Source organism: Phyllostomus hastatus, unplaced genomic scaffold, assembly GCF_019186645.2.
Source record: "Phyllostomus hastatus isolate PE091 unplaced genomic scaffold, TTU_PhHast_1.1 phas_contig_34, whole genome shotgun sequence".
NCBI lineage: Eukaryota > Metazoa > Chordata > Mammalia > Chiroptera > Phyllostomidae > Phyllostomus > Phyllostomus hastatus.
The window spans coordinates 60,661,255-60,674,333 of record NW_025333857.1 but is presented as its reverse complement, the minus strand read 5'-3'; the positions used below and the strand labels follow the sequence as shown (position 1 = coordinate 60,674,333).

At 43.8% G+C, this 13,079-nt stretch overlaps 1 long non-coding RNA gene across 3 annotated transcripts; it reads left to right on the top strand.

Moving 5' to 3' along the window:
- The first annotated feature begins 4,690 nt into the window (after positions 1–4,690).
- On the top strand, positions 4,691–12,634 carry LOC123820209. 3 transcript variants are annotated; one of them, XR_006785909.1, is made up of 4 exons: positions 4,691–4,844; positions 4,934–5,217; positions 5,340–5,508; positions 12,435–12,634. It is a non-coding gene; the product is annotated as an uncharacterized LOC123820209 (long non-coding RNA). The 3 variants fall into 3 exon arrangements; XR_006785908.1 differs by having other exon boundaries at positions 4,691–5,217; XR_006785910.1 differs by having other exon boundaries at positions 4,691–5,217; positions 5,340–5,521.
- Positions 12,635–13,079: the final 445 nt, after the last annotated feature.

Below are 13,079 nucleotides of genomic sequence, written 5' to 3'. Positions count from 1 at the left end.
TGATTCTGGATAAAATTCCTGCATAGCAAAATAACTGGTGAAAATATTTTAATTTTAATATGACCTGAGTTTATATTTTCAGCAAGGACAGTGTCGACCAGAAAAAAATCAAGAATATCTGTGGAGATGGGATCAATTCTGTGGTGGTCAAAGCTTAAGTGAGAGCGCTGTTACCACAGCCACTGCAAAACACGAGGGCAGCGACTACTGTATTAGTCACAAAGGATGTTTTGCCTAGAAGTGTTTTCCCTGCAATACTTCCAATGTGTTGGTGAGGCTTTCTTTTTTTAAAGCAACTTTTTCCAAAAATAGCATAGTTAGATTCATCATCTTTTTACACAAATATGTATGGAAGCAGGAAGTCATTTTGAAGTCCTATTAACTGTACTGATATACATTTGTCTTAGCAATGGCCAGGGAGGGTGTTAGACTAAAAAAAGAAATTTACTCTATGAATATTGAGTAAGCCCACAGAATCTCAGGAGGCCTGACAACACGGCTGAGTGCCTGCAGCCCAGAACAGCACCCCAAGTCAGGCTGCAGCAGGGGTCCATGCAGACATTACCTACATACATGCTGCACAGGCCTTGCGGCTTGAGCCCCTGACCCCACTCACACTGAACCCTCACACTGTTGTCACTGTGCCCCTGGAAAGTGGGTACAGCCACTGTTGGTGCTGCCACCATCAGCCATATTGGATTTCTGTAGATTCCCTAATACTTTCTATTCCTAGTTTCTAATTCAAAGCCTGGTGTTGTTTATCTGATTGTCAAAAGCTGGGTAGCATACTTGTACCCTAGCTACAAGAGAACCTGATAAAGTGAGTTTCTGCCACTCGTCTTTTTATAGTGAGAGGTGGACTCTGTCTCATAAAGATGAAAACTCTCCAACTATGTAGCAGGGTGTAGATTGAGATTAGGGTCCTGAACAGAGGATGCAGAGTTAGCATTAAGCCCTTCAAATTCTAAAGAGCCAGGAACAACTGGAACAGGACACCTCAATTATGTAAGCAATCTTGAAAAGTGGAAAAAGAGGAAATTGTTGAAATGTGTAGTTTTGGCCGAGTAGCAACGACAGTTCCCCCACCCTCCATTCACCATTTGGGAGAGAACAGAATGCTACTCTTCCATCCCCCAGACAAATGATGGGAAAGGGCACCAAGAAATTTGCTCAGAGCTACTGAAGGTGTCTGCAAAGAGAGACAGGCATCTCATGTTCCCAGTTGGTATTACTCAAGCAGAAGGCTTGCAGATTTACCTTTGGTCCTGTTTGAGCAGGATGAAGGGAAGAGAACGTAGAGTGAAGAAAGATGCTTAGAAGGCGTAGGCCTTCCTCAGAGCTAACCGGAGAAGCTTAAACAGCCAACAGGACCACAGCCAAGAGAGTGAAGGAAAGAGAGGTTTGCCCCATCTCCTCTTCTCTCAGCCCACCACACCAGAGGCATCTGGTCCAAAAGGAGGGAGAGTATGAGGAAGTGTCCCAGCGGTGGATCTTGACCCTCCTCCCCAACACTCTGATGCTGGAGCACAAGGAGGAGAAGGCAGACCACTCCTGCCCCCTTCGAGTTCAAGAGCTCCAGGTCTGGCTGCTGTGAGGTAGGAAAAAACCCTGATGAGGCATGGCTTTGGACCCAGACTGAACTTCTAACAGCCATGAGGACCCCAAAAGCCAAGAGGTTTTTCTGAGATGTCAGTAAAAGAACTGCTACTGGGAAAATAAAACTGCTTCACATCTGCAGAGCTGCAGATTCACTCTGCTCTGAACGCCAGTTACAAAGTGGAAGGGCTTCAGATGCTGGAAGGCAAAGTGAAAGAAACCGGCCCCTCATGGATGCAAGGATGGAACGATATTCACAAATCAATAAACGTAATACATCACATAATCAAAAGCAATGACAAAAATCACTTGATCATACCAATAGAGGCAAAAAGAGCATTTGATAAGGTACAGCACCCATTTATGATGAAAACACTCAGCAAAGCGGAAATAAGGGGGAGCATTCCTCAACATAATAAAGGCCATAAATGAGAGACCTACAGCCAACATCATACTCAATGGGCAAAAACTAAAAGCTTTCCCACTAAGATCAGGAACAAGACAAGGATGTCCACTTTCACCACTCCTATTCAACATAGTATTGGAAGTCCTAGCCACAGCAATCAGACAAGAAAACGACAGGAAAGGCATCCAAATTAGAAAGGAAGAAGTGAAATTGTTATTGTTTGCAGATGACATGATAGTGTACATAGAAAATCCTATAGACTCTACCAAAAAACTACTTGACCTAATAAGTGAATTTGGCAAAACTGCAGGATACAAAGTCAATATTCAGAAACCAAAGGCATTTTTGTACACCAACAATGAAATATCAGAAACAGAACTCAGGGGAAAATATCCCATTTGCTATAGAAACGGACCTCTACAGTGTGGATTCATCTGTTTTCTCTCTGGACAGACTTAAGAACCAAAGGAGAAGGGATGAAACCTTGGGAAATGTGGTTCATGGATATACAATTTCTAAAAATATTTAGCAGATTTTTTTTCAAGCTGGTCACTCTCAGGCAACAACTAAAGGTAAACTGAATTATCTACGACCCCAAGCAAGTCTGAGAGCTAGATGAAGAAGTTTGACGGCAAGGAGGGATATCACGCAGTGAAAATTACAGCACGAACGGTGAAAACAGAGACCCTGGGCACCAGTCAGATCTCTTCCCTGGAAACATGCCCTGCCCAGCGCCACCCTGAAAGCGGGGAAGAGGGTGAGCTGAGGTCAGAGAGGCGAGGGGCGTGGCCTCTCAACAGGTCAGGGCCTTCGTCTAGAATTTTCCAAGGTGACCCTGAGAAGTCTGCCCCACAGTGCCTCTCTAGCCACTTTCTGATCTTCACCCTTGCAAATCACTGAGTATGAGGCTCTAGAAACAATCATTTAGAAGAGGAATCCTTGAATCCACATAATCACCTAAATCTGGATTCTTACAATATTGTGACTCAAAGCCAGGAAACAACTGGCCTGGAATCTAACCTGATGGGACATCACACATCCCTTCAGCCCCGTGCCCTACGGTCTCCATGCTTTGGAGACACTCACGCTTGGTCTGGAGCCCTATTGGCCACTTTCTAGCCCTGTGACCCTGGGCAGGTTTTCCTAATCTCTGTGAAGAAGAGACTATCTGGCAAGCTCTCGGCGTGACCCCTGGCAGAGAGGACGTGGCCAGTAAGTATGTTGTTGTTATCGAGAGCAATCCCCCTCATTAACCTACGAGCCAGGCAGGGTGTTTTGTGGTTGATTTTTTTGGTTTTCCCCCAGTTGGGACTCATTTTAACCACTTTTCTATTATAAACACAGATTATTATGGAGTTGGATACAAATCACATTAATTTTAGCCTCAAGCACAAAAACTTCAAAGGCATTTTTGCTTTGTGATAGCCAGCTGTGGGCATTGCCCCTCCCCCAGTTGGGGGGAGTGACGGTGGGGTGGCGGGGGAAGAGGGGGAGGCAGCTGTGTGGGTCAAGCTCTTGCTCACTTTCTTCAACCATTAGGGAGATTTGGGAGACAAGTTTGCAGAGTACAAGTAAAATCCTTATGAGGACCTGTTACAATCACGCATCCATTTTTTTAAAGATTTTATTTATTTATTTATTCATTCATTCATTATTTAGAGGAGAGGAAGGAGAAAGAGAGGGAGAGAAACATCAGTGTGTGATTGCCTCTTGTGCTCTCCCACTGGGGACCTGGCCTGCAACCCAGGCATATGCCCTGACTGGGAATCGAACTGGCGATCCTTTGGTTCGCAGGCCAGCTCTCAATCCACTGAGCTATAGCAGCCAGGGCTGTCATGCATCCATTTTAAAGATGTCAAACCAGAGGCGCTGAGAGATGAAGACCCTTTGTCCTCAAACCCTTTCAACCCATCCAAGTGCAGTGACTTTCCCTCTGCACTGTGTGTGGGTCCTTGGCCACTGCTGCCAGGGCCAGCTCCAAAATCTGCAGGGTCAAAGGTGATTCTTTGGTCAATATTTACCAAATGCTTTCCTTTGCTTGTCTGAGATTTTAAACCTCAGCTCCACTCTCTCTTGAACATTTATCTCTTTCCTGCAAATAAGCAAAACACACTCTTTTCCAGGAAATTCTGCACGCTCAGCGGGATATTTTTGGACATCGAGGTGGATTGTAATGCAAATGCCCTTGATTTCTTGGGACTCCTAACTCTTGTGAATTTCAGTGAGTGATAGGGCCCCTTGAAATAAATGTGCTTTTGATATATGAAAATTCCCTTTTCCCTTGTGAAATGTGCTTGGCAGTAAATACTTCCATTTGGTGGAATTTGCTTAATAATTCGGTGTCACACAGGGCTCAGCTGAGCAGTTCTGTGAAATGAAGTGAGGACCAGGGGCTAGGACCGGGAGAGGGCGCCAGGGAACAGGTCTGGACTGGAGTTCAGGGACCTGAAAACTGGGGTCTCCCTACCAACCGAGAACCAGGAACTGGGGAGACCTGTAGGTGATCTAATAGGTGCAAAGTATGCAAACAGAGCCAAGGTAAGCAAGGAGGATGCAGGTGAGCAGGTGGTGGCACCCACACCAGAGCAGCTGCTTTTTTTCCTGCCTGTTGTGACAGATAAGCCATCCATGCTTATCTGTCGGAGTCCTTGGTTTGAGAGCAAGCTGCTGCTGTCGCCACTGAAATTCTTACGGGGGTGAAGCAGTTCTGAGCAGTGGTTTTCTGCTCCTGAGAGAAACTTCTTTAGCATTTGTGGTGGGACCAGTGGCCCCTTCCAGCATCGCAAACCTCTCACAGTGTTTTCATGGTCAAGGGAATAGGACAGCGCCAACCCAGAGGAGGGTAAGATGAGAAGAGAGCGCAGAGCTGTTTTGGGTGGAGGCTGCAGGAAGGCTGCTTTCGGCTTGTTGTAAGGAAGAATTCTGTTCTAGTTGGAGACACACAGTGGAGGTTATGGCAGGGAGATGAGCTTCCCTGCCCCAGACGTGTGCAACTTCCAGCAGAGCTTCTTGTGCAGAGTGGGGCGTGCACTGGATCCCTGCACCCACGTGCTGTGAGTCAGCGTCCGCCTGTGTCCCACCCCTGCGGCACACTCTCCCAGAGCTGCCCGCTGTGCTTGGGGTCACGCCGTGACTCCTGCCGCCACCTCCTAGGCCTTCTGTGAGTTGGCCCCAGGCTCACCTCTTGTCGTCCCACCACACCGCCAGCTGTCCAGGTAGGTTCTATCTCGGAGCCCCTGCAACCCGGTCGAGTGCTCTGTTTGCTGTTTATCTGGTCCTTAGCCCTTTACCTGTTACACTTTCCTTTCATCTGGTTAATTCCAGCTGTTCCTTCCAGGCCCTTCCCCTGGAATCTCTTTTTCCTAAGCCCTGAGAATGAATCAGGTGTTTCCTCTTGTCCTTCCCACTTCTGAACACTACACTATGATTGTGACTCACAACGCTGGAAGCAGCCAGAGGACAGGGAAACGTCTGCTCGTCTGTCCCAGAGCCCTGCCTGGCACCTGGTGAGTGTTCAGTGTAAGTAAACCTATTGATTCTGAAGGGTTTGAATGTCTCCAACAACTAAGCCACTGCTGCCTCGGTCCCCCAACCTTTCTGGGGGGCTGCCAGGCTGACCCAGTGATTTGGTTTCATGGCTGACTTTGGAACATGGGGGCCTAACGTTTAATTTGTTTTAATGTTTTAAAAATTTAAAAATGGCCCTGGCTGGTGTAGCTCAGTGGATTGAGCTTGGGCTGCGAACCAAAGCATCGCAGGTTCAATTCCCAGTCAGGGTACATGCCTGGGTGGCAGGCCACGACCCCCAGCAACCGCACATTGATGTTTCTCTCTTTCTCCCTCCCTTCCCTCTCTAAAAATAAATAAATAAATAAATACAATCTTTTTTAAAAAATTTAAAAATGTTTCCCATAGTCATCCTATCAGTATGGAGATTTTTTTAGGTTAATTGGGGCAAAAATAGACATCTGTCTTTTCCTCCCAGTGAGAGGATGACATCCTCTCTGCAGAAGTGAAATTGCTGATGAACACAGCTCTCAGCTCGTAGACACCAGGATTCTGGATCCTCTATTTACCTGCTGTGTGACCTTGGGCTGACTGCCTGCTCTCTCTGGGCATCATTCGTTCAGCAAATATTTACCGCAGCCCTATCGTGTTCCCGGCACTTTTAGAGAGAGGTAATTGAACACAGACACAATTCCTGCCTTCACAGAATTTACAATCTAATAGAGAGACAGCAGACAACCAAATACATGAATATAAATTGTAATATGAACTACCAAGAAACTTAGTGGTGCACAGTTACAGAGAGTAATGGAGGTAAATGTGGAAGAGACCTACTGAGATCCCGAAGAGGTGACATTTAGGTCTGAAGGACACAGAGAGCCAGTGATGAGGTGTTTCCAGAAGATGGGCAAGAGCAGGTGCAATGGTCCTGAGGCATGCATCACGGAGAAGTGGAGAGAAGCCCAACTTGCCTACAGAATAATTAGCTGGGGGAGCTCTCCTCGTGTGTGAAATGGGTGCAGTAATGTTCGTAGTAGACACCTCTCGGGGCCTTCACGAGCGGCAAGTGGTAGATCAGATTTTTCCCATATCAAGCACATGTGAGTTACCCAGTTAACATTAGTTGAATGCAGAATTGAATGATTCGGTGCTTGCTTTGCAAAAATAAAAACATTTGAATTGGCAATTATTGGCCAGTTAAGACTAGGCAGCACACGTATCAATAAGTTTCAAAGATCCACATTTGGCCTTTGAGATTCCCAAGGATAATGACAGCTGCTTGTATTTAAAGTTGCTCATAAACCTTCCTGAACCAGGAGCCAGGAGCGCCAGTGTCCGAGAGCAGAAGGCGGACGTCCTGGCTCGAGCACGAAGCAAATCTGCCCTTCCTCTTCCTCTTTCTCCTATTCAACCCTCAGCCGATCGAACAATGTCTACCCACGTTGGCGAGGGCGATCTTCTTCACTCAGCCTGCTGATTCGAATGCTTGACGGAGCTAACAGAGGCCCAGATAGCATCGTATATTAAAAATAGTCAAAAAAGTTTATTAAAAAATATTAATGAGTCACATTGACACATAAAATTAATCATCATCAGTATTCCTGTCTTAGTTCACTTGAACAGCTGGATCGGAATACTGTAGCCTGGGTGGCTCATAAACAACAATAATTTATTTCTCACGGTTCTGCAGGCTGGGAGTCCAAGACCAAGGTCTCAGCAGACTTGGTGTCTGGTGAAGCCTGCTTCCTGGTGTATGGCCGCCTTTCTTCTCACCGTGTTCTCACACAGTGTTCTCACACTGTGAGAAGGGGGAGGGAGCTTCCTGGGGTCTCTTTTCTAAGAGCACTAATCCCCTTCAGGAGGGCTCCACCCTCTCCACCTAATCTCCTCCCTAACGCCCCACCTCCAAATACCATTGCATTGGAGATTAGGTTTCAACAAATGAGAGGGACACAGACATTCAGTCTATAGCACTTACACACAAGAAAACAAGATGTTCAGATTGGCTTGTGAAAGTGCGTATTTGAACCTAAATGCTGTGGGAAGGCTAAACATAAAGGATTGGGCCAAAGTATGGCAGACAAAAAGAAAACGGATGCCTTGATCTAAAAGAAGGTGAAATCCAAAAATACTAAATGAGACGAAGCAGAACACTTGATAATGCCTCACACTACAGTTCACAACAGAGCCTGACAGGTATGAATACACCAGTGCACCAGAGAACTTCATACAGTGATCTCCATAAAGCAGACCCTGCAGGAGATACAAAGCGGATGTGCAGAAACCACCAACAAAGGCGGATTCTAACACATGATTTTAACTGCAAGAAACATGAAGTAAACAAAAGATAAAGATGGACAGAGCTCCTGAGCAACATAATCAATAAGGTAGATCTTGTGTATATCTATCAAAATTTACACCCTTATTGATAATCAAGAATAAACCTTCTCCAGTGCACCGGAAATGTTGACAAAAATTAACAGGGCATTAGGTCACCATGGAGATCTAGTAAGTTACATAAAAAAATAAATACAGACTAAAGGGACAGCTAACTCAAACATGACAAATAAGCAGAAAGAACACAATATAAAGAATGACAAGGAAGAAATAACCATTAAAACAAAAGAAATTTTTAAGATCTCTCTGCACAAATGTATGCATAGAGATGTTAAAGCCCACATGAAAAAGGTAACTTTCTAGGAAAATTTGTATTTACCAAATTGACACAAAAAGAGATAGCTTATATAGATCAATCTTTATGATAAATAGAAAAAGTTATGAAAGAGCTAATGCCCATAAAGTATCAAACCCAAATGCTTTCAAATGCTTTCTACCATTCCTTCAAAAATAACATATTCCTAATGCCATTTAAACTGTTCAAAATAACAGAAAAAGAATGCAAACTTTGAATTTTTATATAAAGTACAAATAATATTGATAAGTAAACCTGATAAATATTGTGCAAAAAAAAGCTATAAAAACAATCTCACTTATCAATAATTATAATAAAATCTTACGTAGAATTTTCACAACAGATCCAATAGTACATTTGAAATAATACATATGGCCAGTTTCTATGACAACAATTCAAGGATGGTTCAATATTAGGAAATGAGTATAATTCCAAATAATAATTCTAATAAGAAAAATAATATGATCATCTCCATAGATGCTCTTCTTAGGTTATACAACTTAATATATCCAAAGATAATATGAAATTTTAGCCCAATTGCAGTAAAAATACTAACACTTTTTTTTCTGGAACTACAAATCTTGTTCTTAAAGTTTACATGGAAACAAGAAAAAACACCAGGAAAATGCCAAGAATTTATAAGAAAGACTCTAAAATTAAAATAACATGGCATTGACACATAATGTGACAGATACATCGATGGAGCAGATTAAAAGACCAGAGATAGCCCTGGCTGGTGTGGCTCAGTAGATTGAACACTGGCCTGTGAACCAAAGGGTCAAAGGGTCGCCAGTTTGATTCCCAGTCAGGACACATGCCTGGGTTGCGGGCCAGGTCCCCAGTAGGGGGAGCTTGAGAGGCAACCACACATTGATGTTTCTCTCCCTTTCTTTCTCTATCCCTTCCCCTCTCTAAAAAAATAAATAAAATCTTTAAAAAATAAAATAAAATAAAAGGCCAGAGATAGATTCATTATACATAGAAAGTTTATGCTATTACAGAAGAAACCTCGGATCCATAAAGAAATATAAATGTTTAGGATAAATGACATAGGACAACTAGATAGTCACTTGGGGGACATAAAATTGGATTCTTACATCACACCTAAATGAATTAACAGGTGGACAGAGAAATGGATGGAAAGATAGCTATGTGATAAAGCACGTGTAGTGGCATGTGAGTGGTAGAATCTAGGTGCTGGGTAGATGGATGTTCACTGGAAAAATCTTTCAACTTTTCTTGATGTTTGAAAATTTCAAAGTAGGATGTTAAGGGAAATGAGGGATATTTCTTTAAAAGATAGGAGTTGGCTTGAAGGGCCTCCCATTTGCCTAATTAGGACAATCTGAGCACCAAAACCAACAATAAAAATGATGGATTATAACAAATGCATTAACTTAAAAATCCATGAGTTCTTAGTGAACATTGAGCGAGAAAGAGAGAGAATCAAATGCAAATACTGAAAGTGACCATTACTCCAACCCCTGACTCTGAACTTGGTCATGAAATTAAGCCCCTACTCAATCAGGAGGAGCTGTAGTTTGTGCCAATTGGTAGACAGGAAATGCAAGAGATAGGGGGAAAAGTTAAATTATACCAGAAGGAATCAGAAAACTCCAAGATGTATGTACAATAGCACGTTTTATAAGACAGAGGCTTAGTAATTCCAAAAGTCAATAAATCCTATGTGTGAGAGAGGTTTTAGTTTAAAAGAGACGAAAGAGATACAACAAATAAATGCAATATAATCTTAGTGGCTTTTGGTTGGGAAAAACTATAAAAGACACTTTGGTGACAATGGCAGAATTTTAATGAGAACTGGATCTTAGATGATATAATTTGCTAATGAATTATTGTTAATGTTCTTGGGAACAAAGTAGCATTTGGTTATATAAGATAATCTTATTTTTAGATAGATGAAGGATGAAGAATCCTATCTGCCACTTCTTTCAAGTGCATCAGCCAAAAGAAAAAAAGACAGATGGTTGCACAGAGCTAGACAGATAGGAAGATAACAGGTAACTGCCCTGTTAGGTAGGCATTACTCTCTCCATTCTACCAATAAATAAAGGGTGCTGCCAATTCTTGAATAGTGTCACAAAGTATAATCCAGACCCAGATCTGTCTAACCTCAAGTCCACTGTTTAAGTGGTACAGTTTAAGGGGCAGCCCTATCTCCAAAGGAACCAGGCAAAGTTACTGAGGCAGAAACTTCAACACAACTCAAAGAGAACCACACCAAAACGAGTTAAAGAAAGTCACTCCAAATCTTTGCCAAGCACACCCAGTACGGGGCCTAGGGATAAGCAGAGGCAGGAGAGTGAGAGTGGGGTACCTTCTGGAACAGCAGTTGCTCCTGGTTTGGGGGTATGTTGGAAGAAAGAGGAGAGGAACTGAGCTAGAAAGGAGAGTTGGGCCAGATCATGGCAGGCTTTGGGTGCCGTGCTGGGGCGTACGGGCTTTCTCTGGCTGGCGGTAGGGAACCATGGGAGGTTCATACACCAGAGAAAGACATGGTCAGGCAGCGATGGGTTCATCACTCTCTTCCTCCCCAGTGGAGACCAGACTCCAACCAATGAACGCAAACAAACAAAACCTCCAGAAGGAGCTGGAGCAGATGTTGGATGTTTTATTTATGAGCAGAGCATTGGTCAAGTGAAAAAAATAAAAACCTTAACAAGATTAAAAATTGATGTACACAGAACGACTCAGTGGCTTGTAATAGCCCTTAGTCGAGAGGGGAAAAAATGAAAAGCTATTTCATAAAAGATTGAAGCTCCAGGGTACTCACGGTTTGAGTGCAGGCAGAAAGCTCTCTTGGCACTATGGCTCTTTAATAAATGGTGTGTTTCTATGAGGGGAAGGCTTTCTGGGCAGTAGGCACCTGCTGTGCTGGTTGGAGCACCGGCCACTGTCCAAGGGCTTGGGGACCCCCCCAAGCCTGGGGAGGACCCTTCCACCCTCTCACCACACCGCTGAGCCAGAGGCCAAAGCTGGGGAGCTCGCAGAGCCAGAGTCTCCCAGCCTAAACAGTCCTAGCGCCGTCCATCTGGCCCTCGACGCCATCGTGAGCATCCATTAAGAGATCATCTGTATGTTCTCCTTCAAAGAGCAAACAAGCAAAACACTTGTTCACTTATTTCTGACCAGAAAACTAACACATGTTCACTGGTGATTTGGAAAAGATAAAAAAAGCACGAAAAAGAGAATAAAAATCACTCATCATTTTACCAACCGGATAGACAGTTCTAGACTTTTTACAGAATGTAATCATATTGAATATGCTATTTTGTAAGGAGCTTTGTTTACCTAATAGCATATTATAAAATTTCAGCTATGAAAATGAATAATTTTCTATGAGACCATTTAAAATCATAATTTAACTGATCCCCTTTTATTGGACATTTGATTTGTTTCCATTTTTTTATTACAAATAATGTTATACAAACACCCTTGACATAAATCTTTTTGTGCATGCTGGTTAATTTATAGAAAAATAACTTTTCTCAGATGGGACAATCGTGCATTTTTCCTTCCCTGTGAGCTATCTGGTTCTGTAACTCCCCATCCATTAAACCAGTGACCTTTCTTGTTTCTGGGGGAGGCGTGGGTACCACTTAGAGTCTAGACCAAAAGGAAAGTCCTTTTCCCACTTTAAATCAAACTGAGTTTTGAGGCAGTAGCATGATGGTAGCCTTGAAAGACCGGCTCTGTTGAGAAGATTAAAGTTCTCTTTAAATTCTAAATTCTTCTTTGCCATCCAGAACAGAGCGCGGAAGTCTCAGATTATGAAACTTTTCTATAAGGTCACATTGTAGAGAAGATAAATGGTATCAGTGAGTTAAGTTCCCATCATAAGAAAAGGGGAAGGAGGGGAAGGATGAGGGGAGAAGAGGAGATGAATGGAGGAGACTTGAGTACCCTGGCTCCTCCTCCTTCTGAGTGGAAACCCCCAGGCTGGGGGCTGGGATGAAATAGGTGGCAGAAAGGCCCCGGGTTGAGGGCTGAAGCAAAGTGCACTTAGGCCTGTTTTACCTTTTGTTTTTTGGGAGGCAAGAGTTTCTGTGGCATCCCTGCACCAGCATGGGCAGCTGCAAGGAATTCTGGGATGGTATCATTAGGCAGAGAGAGAGACAAAGACAGACAGACAGAGATGCAGGGGGAGGGAGCTGTTCTTGCGGCCCCAGTCACTGTACTCAGTTCCTGCAGCGTCCCTGTCACCTGTAACCACAGGTCTGACCTCCGCACACGGGAAATGCACCCACCACACACCACCAAGGACTCAGATGTGCTGCCTATCATTTGGACATCATCGTGGGAATACATAGGAGAGAGGGGGCCTCTGCTTGAGCAGTGATGAGAGACTCACTCCCCACACTCCCCCCACACTTCCTCCATCTTTGCTAATAATAAAATGTTTTTTTTTATGTTAATGGACTTTCTGTTGTTGGCCTATCCCTGTGTTCTTGACAAAGTTTCACAAGCATGTTTCACCTGAAGTGTCAGCTCCACTCGACCGGCGGGGAGAATTTCGAGCATGGTGTTGAGGCGGATCCTGAAGCTTGGTCTGACTCTGCAGGAATGTGTCCACGACCAATCAGTGATGTTTGTCACGGACCGGAGAGGGCCGGCTATCCACGGTCTCTGTCCTGAAGCCACGTTAAATATGAATAATTCAGTGTTTACGTGCTGGTGCGGCAGCTATTGGAGGCTGGGCTTAGTTTTACCGTCTTTTTTGTTCAGGTTAAACATCCCGTTTTCCCCTCGTCCCTAAATTGATACAGTTGCCAGACTTCTGGTTAGCACTGGATGGTTTCTCATGGCCCATCTGTAAAATGGAGCCCACAGAACAAACGTATTCAAGCTTTAATTTAGGAG